Source organism: Salvelinus fontinalis, chromosome 8 (assembly GCF_029448725.1).
Source record: "Salvelinus fontinalis isolate EN_2023a chromosome 8, ASM2944872v1, whole genome shotgun sequence".
Lineage (NCBI taxonomy): Eukaryota > Metazoa > Chordata > Actinopteri > Salmoniformes > Salmonidae > Salvelinus > Salvelinus fontinalis.
Window position 1 is genome coordinate 12,637,189 of NC_074672.1, and position 11,398 is coordinate 12,648,586.

The following is an 11,398-nucleotide window of genomic DNA, read 5'->3' on the forward strand; positions in this document are numbered from 1 at the left end:
GAGTATGCTAATAGCCTCGTCATAAACATACATCAAAAAATAAAAATCCACTTCTGAACACTTCAGTTTCAGCATGTGTTCAACAATAAAACGCTATCTAAACTGTGGTGTTCTCCTGTAAATCAACCAATAAATTGACTGGGCACGACGCCACTATTCCACTGAAATGCGTTCGTTAACGGTTTGTTCACATGCCTCATAAAAACGCTATTGACGGAGTAACAGGTTATCCGTGGTGTTAATATAGAACCTATAGTTTGTCACGTTTAAAGTTAAAACCATGGAAGGGATGAATCTATATTATTTTCGGAAATATCGAATAGCCTAGTTTAGTTGATTAACTTTTTGCGTGTGTTAGGCCTATTTATCACCAATACATATGTCGCAGGGCTGAAAATTACAAAACATTTGGAAGCACGGAATTGCTTCAGTTACTTATGCTCGGAATTACTGCAATTATTTATTGTAAACTATTGGCCTACTACTGACCGATGCCTTCCGTTGAATTAATTACAAGTGTAGAACATTTGACATATTTTGGGATTTTCAATGCATAGTTTTATATGAATGAATATGCCACTATTGTATAGGGTTATGGAAACATGCACTTAAGCTTCTGCAAGTCGTGCTAATGTATGCAGTTACTCCTGAGTTCAACTCTGACCCCGTGACCTTTGTCTTGCCTCCTGACGACGGTGACCGGTCAGTTAGTCAAGGAGAGAAAGATGATCCTTCATCTGTATGACCTTAGACTCACAAGGGCTCTTTGGCTTTTTCAAGCCACTGCGTAACACTTTTGTTCAAAACAATATTTCATCCGGCATTGAAATGGACGGAGAAGAATAGTATTCTATAGCCTGATTGAGTAGGCCTACTAATAATTGTACTCTTATTATTGACCTGTTAACAATGCTTATTATAAAATACAATTTTGCAGGCCTGTATTGTATTTTATTTGTTGTTACATTGTTATGGTCCAATTTCACATGGACATTGTCTTTACCCTGTCTGCTCTTTCATTGCATGTCAACACTTAATCGACAAAATCTTATTGCCTCTGTCTAAAACGTTCGCAAAATTGCATCCTACAGCCATATCTTTTTTTTGTTCATTAGTTCATTCGTTTTCACCTACAGGAACTTAAATAAGCTATAAAATGCACACAGACTTAATTCATACAAAATGAAGTACAATGCCCTTCATGGCTTATGGCCCTGAAAAAGATGAGCTTGATTGAATCAAAGGGAGGATAATTGTAAAAGGCAGTGCACTGTACCCAATGTATTTTTATATTTTGCGCTGTCATTTAAAGTCATTTAAATACACACCATTAGTTCTGCTTCCTGCAATAAAACATGATGACCATATTAGGAACGCTTGACAGCATCTATAAGTGATTTGGTTTTTAGCAAACAATATAACAGGATGTACCCACTACAGTGTGATAATGATGACGCTTCTGATGTACATGATAATGATTATGATTGTGATGGACTGATATTTGACCTAATTAGTTGAGTTTAATCTTGTTAAATATGAACCATTATCTTGTGGACACAGAGGCTCAGCTAGCCATATCTGTTCTTAAGCACCTGTTCTAATATTTGTTCTAGTTGTTCTCTGACAGGTTCAGTATTGGACTGGCTGCCTGTCAATTGATGAGAACACCTTTGCGTTTCTGTCTACACTGACATTTCCAGAGTTTGAAACCATTCTTGTCTAATGGATCTGTACTCCCCGTTCCCCGCTTTTCCCAAGATGCACAGCTCCCTCATCACAGTGACAGCTCTGTCATGCACTGGCACTAGTATTAATACGGGTTCAAAACTATTCAAAACTTGCATTCATAAGGTTGAACCCAATCAAGTGATACTGTATAGCCTTGAGTTTTTCTGGGAACACAAGGCTATACCGAGAGCCTTGAGTTTTTCTGGGAACACAAGGCTATAACGAGAGCCCCGAGTTTTTCTGGGAACACAAGGCTATAACGAGAGCCCCGAGTTTTTCTGGGAACACAAGGCTATAATGAGAGCCCCGAGTTTTTCTGGGAACACAAGGCTATAACGAGAGCCCCGAGTTTTTATGGGAACACAAGGCTATAACGAGAGCCCAGAGTTTATTCTGGTTATAGGAATACGTACAGACATTCTTGTGCTAATGCATCCTGTAGCATGAGATGATTGATTGATTCAGAGATATGTTGCGTTACTTTTGCATTGACACGTGTAAGTGTGATTTTACTGGATTCATTGAAACTCATTCTAAGTCAACCTAGTATTAACGTAACGCATAATGTACATGCCATAGGTGCACCCTGAAATGAAATCAATTGATCAACTTAAACATTTCAGAACTACTAATGAAGTTAAATAAATATGGGGTTTTCCGGGATTACACTCTCTCTTCCATCTTCCTCTTCCATCTTCCTCTTCCTCTTCCATCTTCCTCTTCCTTGCTCTCTCTCTCTCTCTCTCTCTCTCTCTCTTAATTACTCAAGGAGCAGCAATGAACGATAAGTGTTCAACATGCATAATCGCGCTCACGCACGCACGCACGCACACACGCACACACACACACACACACACACACACTTAACAGTCCTTGCTTCTCCTGTCATCCTCTCCTCCTCTCCTCCAGGGACCAGATGCTTGGGGACAGCTTACAGCCTCAGCGCATTTCAGTGTACAAAGCAAAACAGCAGCACTCAGCATTTCTGGCTGCAGGAACAGAGAAGTTTGCTTTTGGACGGGGGGAGGGGAGCTCTGCGATGGAGTCAACACAAGGTAAAGGGGAGAGTGAGGGAGAGAGAGAGAGTAAGCAAGAGAGAGAGGTAGAGAGAAAGAGAAAGAGAGAGAGGGAGCGAGGGTAGGAGAGAGAGAGAGAGAGAGAGAGAGAGAGAGAGAGAGAGAGAGAGAAGGGGTGCACACAAAGGTGAATCTGTGTCAAGGTTGCATGTTTATTGCATAGGAATTCTATTGTTATTTCCCCATACGAATTTTGAATGAATACAGGTTTCTGAGTCTTTGAGACTAAGCAGCACGCTGCAGGTTCAGAAAGGATTTCTCCTCTCTTCTGCAGGAACACATGCATCGTCAGTAATATGAATGCAGGTGGACACCACGGCAGATAGTGTGTGTGGAGCTATTGACCTCTATTCTACAGCTCTGTTTACATTAGCACTTTGCATTGCCCTTTCAAAAGTTGCAGATGAGCATAAAGTGAGGGGGGGACACAAAGCAAAACAATAGGCCTCTATAGGGGTTGCTGATGGTGCATTCAAGATGTCAGCCATACTTGAGTCTGGCTATTGCAATGAAGGAGCCCTATACTTATTTTTCAGTATTAATTTGAATAGAGTTTTGAATTGATGGTTATGTAGGTTGCATTACAATATATCATACAAAATAATGAATATATGGTTTACTCAATTGAGGCAATGACATGTACTACTGCTACCAGTATTTAGTGTATAGACACAACACACACACACACACACACACACACACACACACACACACACACACACACACACACACACACACACACACACACACACACACACACACACACACACACACACACACACACACACACACACTGACACACACATACACACACACATTTTGATCTCTTTATCATCACTTAAAAAAATCATAAATGAGCCCTGCAATGCTTATTTGTCTGGTCTAAAGTCGACAACCCCCCCCCCCCCCCCTCCCTTTTCTGCTGCGCTGGGTGAGGTTGCCATGACAACAGGTTCTTAGACATATGGAGAGAAGAGAGGGGAGCACAGGGGAACAGGGAGGTGGGGTTGGGTGGGGCGGTGGAGAGATGAGGAGAGGAGAAGGGGCGTTTCGAGGGCGCTGTCTGTCTTTCAGATGTGTCTTTGTGCCTCATCCCTCAATCATCCGTGCGTGCTGAATAGGAGCCCAGTTCATGAACCTATCTCAATCAGGTCTGTGCCAGCCGGCAGCCACCAACTTCATTCATTTAGGGTGGAGAAAAACAAACGGATTACCGTACAATCATGTCCCTGAACCTACGTTTTCCTGAGGAAGCGTAAATAAATAGAATTACGGACAAAATCTGTTTGTTTTTTTAATCTTGATAATTTTTTGGTAGATTTTGTATCTAACATCTAACGTAGATATTTTTGTTACATATTCTATATATTCAAGGATAACATCCACACAGGTTAGGCAGATAACTGGAACAGAGGTGTGAGACGGACTGCAGGACTGGCCTGGATGCTATAAAAACACACATTGAACAGTCCCTTTATCCAAAGGGGGAACCCCAGGTGATTTTTCATCTTTACCCCTCCCTTTCCTTATTTACCCATCCTTCTCTTGATGCCTCCCCACTCCCCACTCCTCTCACACCATTCTCTTCTTCTCTGCCATTCATCTTCCCTCTCTCTCTGTCTCTCTGTTCCTTGCCTCCTGCTATGTTCTCCTCCAGATATGAGCGACTGACCCTCAGGCCTTCGGAGGTCAAGTGATACAAGGTCATTGGCAGGTCATCTCCTCTGATTGGCTGACCTCTAAAAGGACTTCTGGCAGCAGCCAATCACATCCATCTCACTCTCACTCCCCCTGCGCACACACACACTCCCAGAAACACAACCTCCCCCCCCACACACACACGCACATACCCCCACACTTCCTATACCCCCCCATCCTCCCATCACAGTTCCACAGCTACACACTCCACTCATGTCACGTGACGAGGGTGAGGTGGGTGTCAGTGAGTGTGAGGATGATGGATGATGCTTTTAGTACCTGTTTAGAATGAAGCTGTCCACACAGCACTGTAATTACCCACTCCCAGGCGGCAGCTGCCCAACATAATTGCTTTTTGTTTGTTGACCTGGTTTAGTGCAGAGAAAGATGGCTTCCTTGGGGTAGTGGGTGAAGAATGCAGTGGTGTGTGTACAGTTACAGTTACAGTGGGTAAAGTCAGTTTGTGTATGCATTGTAGATTTTGGTGAGGATGTGTGTGGGTTGTGGATTTTGGTGAAGGTGTGTGTTGTGGATATTGGTGAAGGTGTGTGTGTGTGCAGTTACAGTATGTGTGGGTGAGAATGGGTGTGTGTACAGTATGAAGATGGGTGTATGTCATGAATTTGGTTGAAGGTGTGTGTGTACTGTATTTGGGGTGTGTATATGTATGTCTGTGTACAGTACAGGTGTTTGGAGGGATCAGATTTATCACAGATTAATTCATGTTTTTCCTTTGATTACAAAGAAATATTACCAGTCCATAGGATTGCTGTTTCACTGTAGCCACAGCTTTTTAAAGTAAAACCAAACCGAGCACTGAAGTCTGGCTGAGGGAATAGCCGTGGACAGCGGTGATATTCAATAAAAGGATTGAGAAATCATGTATTTTTTCCCATGCATTATGTATAACAGCATGTTGCATTTTAAGCACTCGTTCTCTGAGCTGCCCTCAGTATCATCTTACGCTAAGGTCAAGAGGTCAATAGAATTCAGTAAGTACAGTATAGATTTGCCTCGTCTTACGCAGATAGGAAATGTAGATTAACAGCCCCTCGTTTGACCTGTGGAAGGAGCATAAATGCCCCATCCATAAATCCTCCATGCAGTAGTGTTTCAGCTCGGTTTGGCCCGGCTCTCCCAGCCTCAGCCTGGGCTGGCGTGCCTCTCTCTCTACCCAGACACGGAGTGCCGAGCGGCGGGTATCAGCGGTTTGTATGAGCACCTTTCATCCAGACCCTGGTTCTCACATAACTCAATCTCCAAGCCTTTATCACCGCCTCATAAATAACCAGGCTATTGGCTGATAATGTCCACTTAACGCTTAGTCAATAAACCCCACAGTAAGAGAGGACCTTTTCTCGCCCCTCTCTATCCTCTGTACATAAATATAAACAGTGCTGCCGTTAGATTGATGTGATGGGTAGGCCTTGGCTCCGTCAGGACAAAGAGCGGCGGTGTATGGACCCATGTGATACTACCGTGTGTGAATGCATGCGTGTTTCAAATTCGCTCGTGCGTGTGTGTGTGTGTGTGTTTGTGGGCAGCCACTGTATAATACCCCGACCGATGGCTGGGCTGCAGGTGTTAAGGGGAGATAGCAGGGGAAGGTAATGAGGGGATGAAAGGGGGGGTGAGGGGGATGAAGGGCGGTAAGGAGGGGATGACTGGTGGCTTTGACTGATCACCTGAGAGAGACAAGTATCACACACTAATGCTCTAATTAGTTAACCTTGGTGCCACACTGCCAGGGCCACCTCCCATCTCTCCTGTCCTGCATGCATGGTCCGCCCCCTCTCTCCTATTTGACCCATTTAGAAAGCCGATAGAGTGCGATGAAAATGTAGGGGCCTCTCAAATAGACTTGCTCTTATATTTCATCCACATCTACTCAATCAATGGGCAGATTTGTCAGACACTTTACCATGCATTGGTGAAAAGCAAAGAGTTAGTGGATAATATCTCATGAAGCTCCCAAGTGTCACATCGTGGTATGGGAACTATGTCACAGTGTGACAGTGTAAACAAAGGCAGAAGTTCTCTCAAAGGTCGCCGGTCCACTCTCAAGCCCATAGAAGCTGTTGTCTTGGAGAGGCTGGGATCATTGGGGGGGGGGGGGGGGGGGGGGGGGGGAGAGCGAGAGAGAGAGCGAGAGAGAGAGCGAGAGAGCGAGAGAGAGAGCGAGAGAGCGAGAGAGAGAGAGAGAGAGAGAGAGAGAGAGACAGACAGACAGACAGACAGACAGACAGACAGACAAGGATGGTGCTGGACTGAATAAGGGGATTTATTGTGATCCATGAGACGTCAGTCTGGGTGCAGCTGGGCTTGCAGCTGGGTGCAGTGGGGAAACAGGGCAGGAGTGTGTGTGTGCATGCGTGTGTGTGTGTGTGGGGGGAGGGTGTATTATGTAGTGTAGTCATTCTGTCTGTCAGGTGAGGGGGGGTGTTGTGGAATGATGAGGCACAAGGGGTCAAACTGATGGACAGGTAATTTAATACAATTAAGGCATTGAGACTGCTGAATGGGATTGTTGTCTCTCTATCAGATAGCCATTTCATTGCCTGTCAACGTACAAAAAATAAACTGATCAGAAATACTTTTTTAAGGAGTACAACGCTAAAGTACAAAGTGTCAATGCACTGGCTGCAGTCCGGACAAAGATGTCCCTGCAGGTGAAAGATAGACAGAAGTGAGGTGGAGGTAGAGGGCGTAAGATGGGGGGAGGGGGGGGGAAGAGGGTATAAACTGGTAGGCGTTTGTTGAGTCGCTCCAAACTCAGACACACACACACCCACGCTCCGACACACACACACACACACACACACACACACACACACACACACACACACACACACACACACACACACACACACACACAATTCCTCCCACACACACTGCGGCAAATGAATCTCCCTGGGTAATGGAGACAGAAGCATTCTGAAATGAGGAGAGACATTAACTGGGGTATCAATAAATAAACCACTAATTAGGAAAAAAGAACCCATGCTGGAACAGGAGGAGAAGATAGGGAGAGAATATCAACGGCAGGCCTGTTCAGTTACATCTGCATTCAGCCAGCGATTCATAGACTATGTTCCAAATGGCGCCCCTACCACTATATAGTGCACTACTTTTGACCTGCTCTGGTCAAAGGTAGTGCACTTTATAGGGAATAGGGTGCCATTTGGGACACTTTCAGAGCTCTGCTGGCGATGGCTCGTTGGTTCCCTCCATCCCAGCCTCCCCGCCACACATCAAGCCCAGGAGAGAGTGTGCCCACTATTTGACTGTGCAGTGAACCCATCGTCTCCACCACCCAGTACAGCTCGGATCTCCTCTCATCCCTGCTCTCTCCTCTCCTCCTCATCTCCCCGTCTCCCCCTGGCCGCTCCCTCTCTTCTCCCCAGCCTATCTGCTCAGCGCTGAGCTGTGCCTTGAGTGTGCCGCTGTGCTTTGCGACTTCACCATGATTGATTGTGGTGGGGGTCCTCTCCTCCCTTGGTTGGAGAGAGAGAGAGAGAGAGAAAATGGAGGGAGTAAAGAAGAGGAGAAAAGATAGGAGGCAAAGCAGGGAAGCCTGTGGAGACTAGAGAGAGAAACCTGAGAGGTGGAAGAAGAATGGAGGTGTGTGTCTGTGTGTGTGTGTGTGTGTGTGTGTGTGTGTGTGTGTGTGTGTGTGTGTGTGTGTGTGTGTGTGTGTGTGTGTGTGTGTGGGTGTGTGTGTGTGTGTGTGTGTGTGTGTGTGTGTATGTGTGTGTGTGTGTGTGTGTGTGTGTGGTATAACGCATGGCCAACAGGGGGGACATTACAGTCCTGGCGCGGTGCGTCCTAGCTTACCGACGGGATCCACTGACCGCTCCCTGTCTCTCCCTCACTGCTCCTCTCCTCCCCTCCTCTCCTCCCCTCCACTCCACTCCTCCTCTCCGGAGGATAATAAAGACTAATGACACCGATGCCGTGCCATCCGGCTCCCTAGTCTCCTCTTCACACTGCAACGCACACACGCGCACACACACACGCACGCACGTACACACGCACACACATGTACAACCAGCCATTTTCAGCCATCATTTATCCCAGTACTCCCCTCCCCGCTTTAATTCTGATTTAATAACCATAGCGACCATCCATCAGCTTATTGACGTGTGTGACAGGTGCTGCGGAGCACACTCACTCCCTGCCCTTTACTTGCACACCGCCAGGGTCACCCGCAGGTCAACACAGTCAATAATCACACACACGCACATAGCTGGCTTTCACCTTGGAGATGTGTACATGCTCCGCATATTTACATACAGTACTATGCATGTGATTCTCATTGACCAAGACGATTAGTAGGCACAACCACGCAGCATGTAAATGATGTGCTCGTAGTACTGTAAAATATACACATAGGTGCTTGCAAAGTGTACGATATTGCAGTGTAAACGTGCGGTCCCTTTAAGTTTCGTCACTATTGTCATTATCACTACTACTAATTACAAATCAGTGTTTAGATGCTAAATTAGCCTATGCTGTAATGGCTCTCTCTCTGATTTTCACTTCTTCATATGTAAAACGTGTCCCATTGTCCTCCCACAGAAGAACAGAATGGATTGTCCCGGGAGTGTGACTGTGAATCCCTGCTGTCTGTTGCTGTTTCCATCTGCCCTGTGACCTGCCCTGTCTGGAACTGCGAGGAGTAAGAACACAGCCTACGTTGACAAAGACCAAAGCCGGTGGGAGTACCATTGAGGGCAGTGGTGCTTCTCTATCACAGGTGAAGGATTGTTTCAACAAACAAAAAGACTTTTCACCCGTGAGTTTCAAATACAGTATCTCTAATGGTCGGATATATGCGTGATGTCAGAATGCATTCACTGTTTTAAAATGCGATCGTTACAAAACAGGACAGTTACGCTGCCCTCAAACCAAGGCACGCTCCTGCTAATTATCTATAGGCTATGTTTCAACTTGTCAATTTTAAATGATTTTCTAACAAGTTTTATTTACTGACAGTATGAATTGAGGCATGTTCCGCCTCCTCATTAATTCACATAGAAGTTGCCCATTTCACTGTTGTGGACAATTTACATTTGAGGCATTACTGAGTAGGACATACTTCTCTCGTCAACAAGAGCCCAAGCACAAACTTTTTCCTCCCTGGCACATTTTCCAATTGGCCACCGCATTGCCTTCACTACTAATAATAACTTTGGACATATGTGTGTTCCTTATCCCAGCCATGAAAGCTGCCAGAGCGCGTGGGGGACATTGCTTACAGCCGCTTTGACAGGCTCATTGTCCACCTTCCCTCCCAGAAGCCTGGAAGGGATGAGCCAAGCATGTGGGTTTGTAGCTTCAACCCCGCAGCAAAACACACACTCACACACACCAACTGCTTTGTTTCTTCTTTTCCATATTATGTCTATCTCTGATAAGCTACCCAGGAAGGACTAAAAATAACACATATTCATATATGTAGCCTTAGAAATAAGGTTCATGAAATCAATAACTTGCTAAAATCAGATAACATGTATATATTAGCCATTTCTGAGACTCACTTAGATAATTCCTTTGATGATACAGCAGTAGCAATACAAGGATATAAATCCACAGAAGAGACAGGAATGCCAATGGGGGATATATTCAAAGCCATATCCCTGTAATGCTTAGAGAAGAACTCATGTCAAGTGTTAATGAAATGTTGTGGTTGAGGTTCACCTGCTTCATCTAAAGCCTTTTAGGGTTCAGCTATAGGCCACCAAGTGGTAACAAAAGCTTGATAGTGTGTGTGATGTAAACAGAGAGGTCTACTTTCTTGGGGACCTGAATATTGACTGGTTTTCATCAAGCTGTTCGCTCAAGAGGAAGCTTCTCATTGTAACCAGTGCCTGTAATCTGATTCAGGTTATGAATCAACCTACCAGGGTGTTTACAAACACTACAGGAACAAGATCGTTCACGTGTATTGATCACATTTGAACTAATACTGTAGAACTGTGTTCTAAAGCTGTATCCGTACCCATTGGATGCAGTGATCACAACATAGTGGCTATATTCATGAAAGCCAAGGTTCCAAAAGCTGGATTAAAAAATATATTTTTCTGTGACTCTTATGTGGATGATGTTAAAAATATTTGTTGGTCTGATGTGATTAATAAGGAGCATCCAGACGCTGCACTTGATGAATTTATGAAATTGCTTCTTCCAATTATTGATAAACTTGCACCTGTTAAGAAACTGACTGTTAGAACTGTTAAGGCTCCATGGATTGATGAGGAACTGAAAAACTGTATGGTTGAAAGAGATGGGGAAAAAGGAGTGGCTAATAAGTCTGGCTGCACATCTGACTGGCTGACTTATTGAAACTGAGAAAGGATGTGACTAAACTCAACTAAAAGAAGAAGAAACTGTATTATGAAGCCAAGATCAATTATATAAAGAATAATGGAAAACAACTTTGGAGTACTAAATTAAATTAGGGACAGAAAGGCACGTTCTTCTCCGTCTTTCATCGAATCAGATGGCTTATTCATCATAAAACCATTTGATGTTGCCAATTATTTTTATGATTACTTCATTGGCAAAGCATTGTAAATTAGAATTTTGTAAAGTTATTGTGAGAGAGGTGGGAAAATGATTGTTATCGATCAACAATGACAAACCTCCTGGCATTGACAACTTAGATGGAAAGCTACTGAGGATGGTACCTGACTCTATAGTCACTCCTATTTGTCATATCTTTAATCTGAGTCTAGAGAAAAGTCTTTGTTCTCAGACCTGGAGGGAAGCCAAAGTCATTCTGCTATCCGAGAGTGGTAAAGCGGCCTTTACTGGTTCAAACAGCCGACCAATCAGCTTGCTGCCAGCTCTTAGTAAACTGTTGTAGAAAATTGTGTTTGACCAAATACAATGCT